Genomic DNA, 6,424 nt, shown 5'->3' on the forward strand with positions numbered 1-6,424 from the left:
TGCCTGACTCATGATATATTTTAAAAACTATTAAGCTACTTGTTCCTTCACATATAAAATAGGGACAGTCATAATACCTTGAAAGACTGTAAGGATTAACTGGGTCTGAACGTGTATATTGTTCAGAGCAGGGCCTGGCACGTAATCATCACTCAAAGGATTCCAATTATTTGTTGACTTAATGAACTAATTAATGTGCGGAAGAAAGGATGCCTTCTCTTCTCGATGTGCTTTTGCAGCACTGTCCTCTGGCTTCCTCCTCTTCAATGAAAGCTGTGTTTAGTTGGTGCTGACAAGCCGGGTTATTGATTAAGAAACATGACCGTGGCGGTTGGAAGAAATTCACAGCATTTACTGTGAGCGGCTGGATTAGCACCTTTAGGGGGTGGCGAGGGAGAGAGACACTGGCACACAAAAAGCAGAGTGCATAAAGCCTGGCATATTCCAAAGTTCAGGCCAGGAAATGCTGGAAATGAAATCCAAGATGAGAGTTTGCTGTTGTGCACCGTGGGAAGAACGGGGCTGGGCTTTGCCACCAGAGCTCAACCAAAGCCTCTCAGAGGTCAGTTGGAGGTTATGCGCACAGAGATTCAACATAACCAAAGGGGTTCATTCATTCATGCAACAAAATGCCTCTTAAGCACCTACTCTGTGCCCTGTAGTGAGGGATCTGGCAAGGAAACAACAAGACCTGCCTTGCCTGTAGAGATGACAACTGGGTGATTCCAATGTTTCTTCCCTAATTGCCTTGTAACCATGCAGTGGCCAGTCCAAATTTCAGGTCCCCTGAATGCAGTGGATGACCAATATAAGCACTGCCTAGCATTTGTCCGTACTAAGCACTCTGCTGAGACCACTGTACTAAGCACAGCAAAACTCATTTGCAAGAAACCTACTGAACACCCGCTTTCTTCTTCCCTAGTAATTAAAAAAAAACCCTAATTTTTATTCAGAGTAACACCAAAGAGCACATATCCTCAAATAAAATGGCACCCAACTTTTGCTATTAGCACCCAAACACACATCCTAATGAATACGAGGCATTCTTTTATTTACTTCTCACAGGTCGGTGAGGTAGGGGTTAGTATTATCCCCATTATACAGTGGAGCAACTAAGGTTCAGAGAGTTTAAGTGATTTGCCGAAGGTTATACAGTTTTCAACTGATGGGGGTAGAATGTCAACCTGGTCAGTATGATTCTAGGATCTATGCACTCTGTACTTTTAAAATCTATTTCCATGTATACAGATAGCATGTATATACATCTCCCATTTAACCCTCCCAAGACCCTCGATAGGTAGAGTAGCAGGTAAGAGTGAAAGTCGCTTAGTCGTGTCTGACTCTTTGCGACCCCATGGACTATACAGTCCATGGAATTCTCCAGGCCAGAATACTGGAGAAGGTAGCCTTTCCCTTCTCCAGGGGATCTTCCCAACCCAGGGATCAAACCCAGGTCTCCCTCATTGCAGGCGGATTCTTTACCAGCTGAGCCACAAGAGAAGCCCAGAGTAACAGGTAAGATTTTCAAATATCTGCTGACTTACATCTCCTATCAGTCAACTGGTTTCCTTCCTTGAGCCACTCGCCTCTCTACTCCTAAAGGTCACCCACTTCCAGTCCAGTGGAGTGCAAAATATAGAAGAGGGACAGAGGCCAGAAGCTATCAGCTGTGTTGGAATGTCCATCTAGGCAGGACCCATATGAGAGGATTGTTAGATAGGGTGCGGGAAAAGCCTAGAGCAGAAGAGTTTTGCTTCATTTCTCATATAAGAGAGAGAAGAAACAACATTTCCCATATGACTTTGAGAAGAGATGACGTTAAAACAAAATCAGTACACCCTATTGGTTAGGTAAAGGGAAGGTTTAAATTTTGCATCCAGAAGGTTCCATGTGCCCTGTAGAGCGATGTAGAAAATAGCTGACAGTTCTCTTGGGTGAGATTGATAGGAATTGCCATGGGAGAGGTGACGTGGCTCTAAGACTGAGAGTCACCAGGTGACCAGAGATGACCAGGGGCACATGGGTGTGGCAACCAGACCCCAGATGGAAATTCAGCACCAGAAAAGGCTGAGGTAGGACTGGACACACAGCTTGACTGCACTGAACTGACTGCCAAATGTCCCAATCCCGGATGCTGGGAGAGTGACCAGAAAAATGGGAATAAAAGATGCTGCCTCCCAGGATTGTGAGCATAAATTGAGGGTCAGAGCCAGGAAGGAGCATGACAAAGGTCACACACGAAACATGGGCCCTCAAAACTCAGGCGTCCTTCCCCCTGCCGTCTTGTCATGGATGCTGCCATGAAGGATGCCTAGAGCCACTGGGACGTGGATGGCATCTCAGTGACAGGAAAGGAACAGACAGGCTTCATTTGAATGAATTTGGACCTGACTTCCTGCTGGTGTCACCAATCAGTATGGATTGAGACTTAGTAGATTGATTAACACAATAAATGAATGAGTGAATGAATAGCGAAAGTCTTTGTTGGAAACTATGGGAATACCAGACCACCTGACCTGCCTCTTGAGAAACCTGTATGTAGGTCAAGAAGCAAGAGTTAGAACCGGACATGGAACAACAGACTGGTTCCAAATAGAAAAAGGAGTACATCAAGGCTGTATATTGTCACCCTACTTATTTAACTTACATGCAGAGTATATCATGAGAAATGCTGGACTGGAGGAAGCACAAGCTGGAAATCAAGATTGATGGGAGAAATATCAATAACCTCAGATATGCAGATGACACCACTCTTATGGCAGAAAGTGAAGAAGAACTAAAGAGCCTCTTGATGAAAGTGAAAGAGGAGAGTGAAAAAGTTGGCTTAAAGCTCAACATTCAGAAAACTAAGATCATGGCATCTGGTCCCATCACTTCATGGCAAATAGATGGGGAAAGAGTGGAAACAGTGGCTGACTTTATTTTTTTGGGCTCCAAAATCACTGCAGATGGTGATAGCAGCCATGAAATTAAAAGATGCTTACTCCTTGGAAGGAAACTTATGACCAACCTAGACAGCATATTAAAAAGCAGAGACATTACTTTGTCAACAAAGGTCCATCTAGTCAAGGCTATGGTTTTTCCAGTGGTCATGTATGGATGTGAGAGTTGGATGGTGAAGAAAGCTGAGTGTCGAAGAATTGATGTTTTTGAACTGTGGTGTTGGAGAAGACTCTTGAGAGTCCCTTGGACTGCAAGGAGATCCAACCAGTCCATCCTAAAGCAGATCAGTCCTGGGTGTTCATTGGAAGGACTGATATTGAAGCTGAAACTCCAATACTTTGGCCACCTGATGTGAAGAACTGACTCATTGGAAAAGACCCTGATGCTGGGAAAGATTGAGGCAGGAGGAGAAGGGGACGACAGAGGATGAGATGGTTGGATGGCATCACCGACTCAATGGACATGGGTTTGGGTGGACTCTGGGAGTTGGTGATGGACAGGGAGGCCTGGCGTGCTGCGGTTCATGGGGTCACAAAGAGTCAGACACGACTGAGTGACTGAACTGAACTGATGGGAGTCATGGAAACCTTTAAGATGTCATCTTTAGGGATTTCCCTGATGGTCCAGTGATTAAGCACTGACCTGCCAATGCAGGAGACACGAGTTCAATCCCTAGTCAGGGAATAAAGACCCCACATGCTGCAGGGCAACTAAGCCCTCACGGTGCAACTACTGAAGTCTGTGCACTCTAGAGCCCATGCTCTGCAACTAGAGAAAGCCCCCGCGCCATAATGAAGAACCAGCACAGCCAAAAAAAAAAAAAAGATAGTATTTTTAGAGACAGTCATATGCATTGAAAACATATAGGAGAGAAGAAACCATTAAGTGTAGGTTTCTTTTTCCAGCACAGAGCTGAGGGGGCTTAAGGAAAGGAGGTCAGCCATTGCTGGAGCAGATAGGAAAGGCCTTCCATGGACATTGCCACCAGCTGATGTCATAAGAGGCTCCGGCATGCTTTTGGCAGGATCGCCTAAATAGCAGAGGGAGTCACTTTTTGGGCCCAGTTCAGATGTTACCTCCTCCAGGAAGACCTCCCTGATACCCCCCGCTTGTTAGCACCTCCTCTGTGTTCCTGTCTATCACTGCACTATTATATTAAGCTGTGGTTCTCTCACTTGAAGGTGAATTCTTAGAGACAAGGCTCTGTCTCTCTTCATCTCCCCGTGTCCTTAAAACCTAGAGTCTGGCCCCAGGCGGGTACTCAGGAAATAACAAGAACCACTTAAAGGATGCTTTCCAAGTACAAAGCACTAATGCGCTTTAGAGGCCAATGTCCTTGACTCGCAATAACCCCAGGGTGGCCTTCTCTTGCCCTTGACAGGTAAGAAAGCAGAGGCTCAGAGGAGCTAAGAAGCTTTCGGTCTCTTCCTCATTCTGCACCCTTCTCTTCCAGAGAGCCTGGCCTAAATTCTTGAGGTCTGGGAACAGAATGGAAGCTCAGGGTGACGGGGCAGTCTGGCTGGGTGGGTGGCTGGCTGGGTGGGTAGGAAGATGGGACAATGAATGGAAGACGGAACAATGAAGAGGGAGCACATGTTAGCAATTGGCATCTGTGCTGGCCAGACACCAGGCGTCCTCCCAGACCACCCAGGAGAGCTGCCTGGAGGCCTCCACGAGGAGTGTGAGCCACGTGCCCCAGAGGCGCCATCTGCTTACTGATTTGGAACAAATGGGTGCAAGGGAGTGTGTGCTGTTAGATGCGTGATGCTTCTGGCAGAAAGAATTCGGGGGAGAAAACAACTTCAAAATCCCAAACATGGAAGTGTGTGGAGATGAGCTGACGTGGAAGGTAGACAGTGACACAGAAATATTAGCACCAAGAGCCAAGAGGGAAGAGAAGTCCAGCACTCTGTTACACAGCCAATTTTTAAAATAAAGTAAAAACAAAATAAAAATAAAGTAAGGTAAATTAAAATAAGTAAAGTAAAATAAAATAAAGGTAAATTACAATACAAATAAGGTAAGGTAAAACAAAAGTAAGGCATCCCAGGTGGTACAGTGGTAAAGAATCTGCCTGCCATTGCAGAAGATGCAAGAGACTCGGGTTAGATCCCTGGGTTTTGAAGATCCCCTGGAGCAGGAAATGGAAACCCACTCCAGTATTCTTGCCTGGGCAGTTCTATGGATCAGAAGCCTTGTGGGTTACAGTCCATGGAGTCACAAAGAGTCAGACATAACTGAGCATGCACACACACACACACACACAAAATAAAGTAAAATAAAATTAAAACAAATTAAAAGTAAGGTAAAGAAAAATAAAGGAAGGTAAAATAAAATAAAACAACACAGAGTCACAGTGTTGCTTTTCGAGGGAGCTCCAGACAGACTCCAGAAGTCCCCAGGGGATCTGCGCCTTTGTGGGCCTTTCCTGGCCACACTCCGGGCTACCCGTAAATCTGACCTTCTTCACGGCCAGCAGCCCTCAAGAGCCTGGAGACTCACCGGAGCAAACAACTTCACAAAAACAATCTGTCCCATAAACAAAGTCAGTGGAAAGCGGCCAGCCTCACACAATGGAGCTAATCTTCTGGGCACACATTTCCCGTCCAGGGTATTAGCTGAGACACCGCTTCCTCCTAGGTGGAGGTAACGCCACTTGGCCTGGGGATCCAAGAACAATACTGCTCTGTAGATTCCCCACTTGTCAGAGGCAGAACAGGCAGGAATTCAGAAACAAGGAGCTGCTCGTCCCCCTTCCTTTCTTTTCTTAAAGAAGCACTGCAGGTTAAAAGGCCGGTCACAGACTGGAAAGATCATGGAACTATGGACCACACAATGCTGGGCTCCTGGTTCAGCTTCACTACTGACTAGCTCTGGGCTTTAGGGCAAGTGACTTAGCCTCCCAGAACTCTATTTTTTCCATTGCTCAAGTGGGATTATGTAAAATGTCCAGCTTCTCTTAACTGAGGAAGGTGTAAAATTAAAGTGTTGAATGGTCACTAGCAAGAAACCCAGAAAACAACATGTGTTGGTGAAGATGTAGAGAATTTGGAACACCTGGGCACTGTTGAGGAGAATGTAACATGGAGAACAGAATGGACGTTCCTCAAAATATTAATATTAAAAATAAAATTATTGTGAGATCCAGCAGTCCCACTTCTGGGTATATATCCAAAAGAATTAAAATAAGAGATATGTGCATGTCTATGTTCACAGCAGCATTATTCACAATAGCCCAGAGGTGGAAGCAATCCACATATCCATCTATGGATGAAAGGACAAAGAAAATTAGTATAGCCACACAACGGAATATTATTCAGCCTCAAAAAATAAGGAAAACCTGTCATATGCTACAACTATGGATGAAACTTGAGGGCCTCTGCTAGGGAAATAAACCAGTTATAAAAAGACAAATACTGTATGCTTCCACCTAAATGAGTTATCTAAAGTAGCCAAACTCAAAAAAACATAGTAGAATGGC

This window comes from Cervus canadensis, chromosome 32, assembly GCF_019320065.1.
Source record: "Cervus canadensis isolate Bull #8, Minnesota chromosome 32, ASM1932006v1, whole genome shotgun sequence".
NCBI lineage: Eukaryota > Metazoa > Chordata > Mammalia > Artiodactyla > Cervidae > Cervus > Cervus canadensis.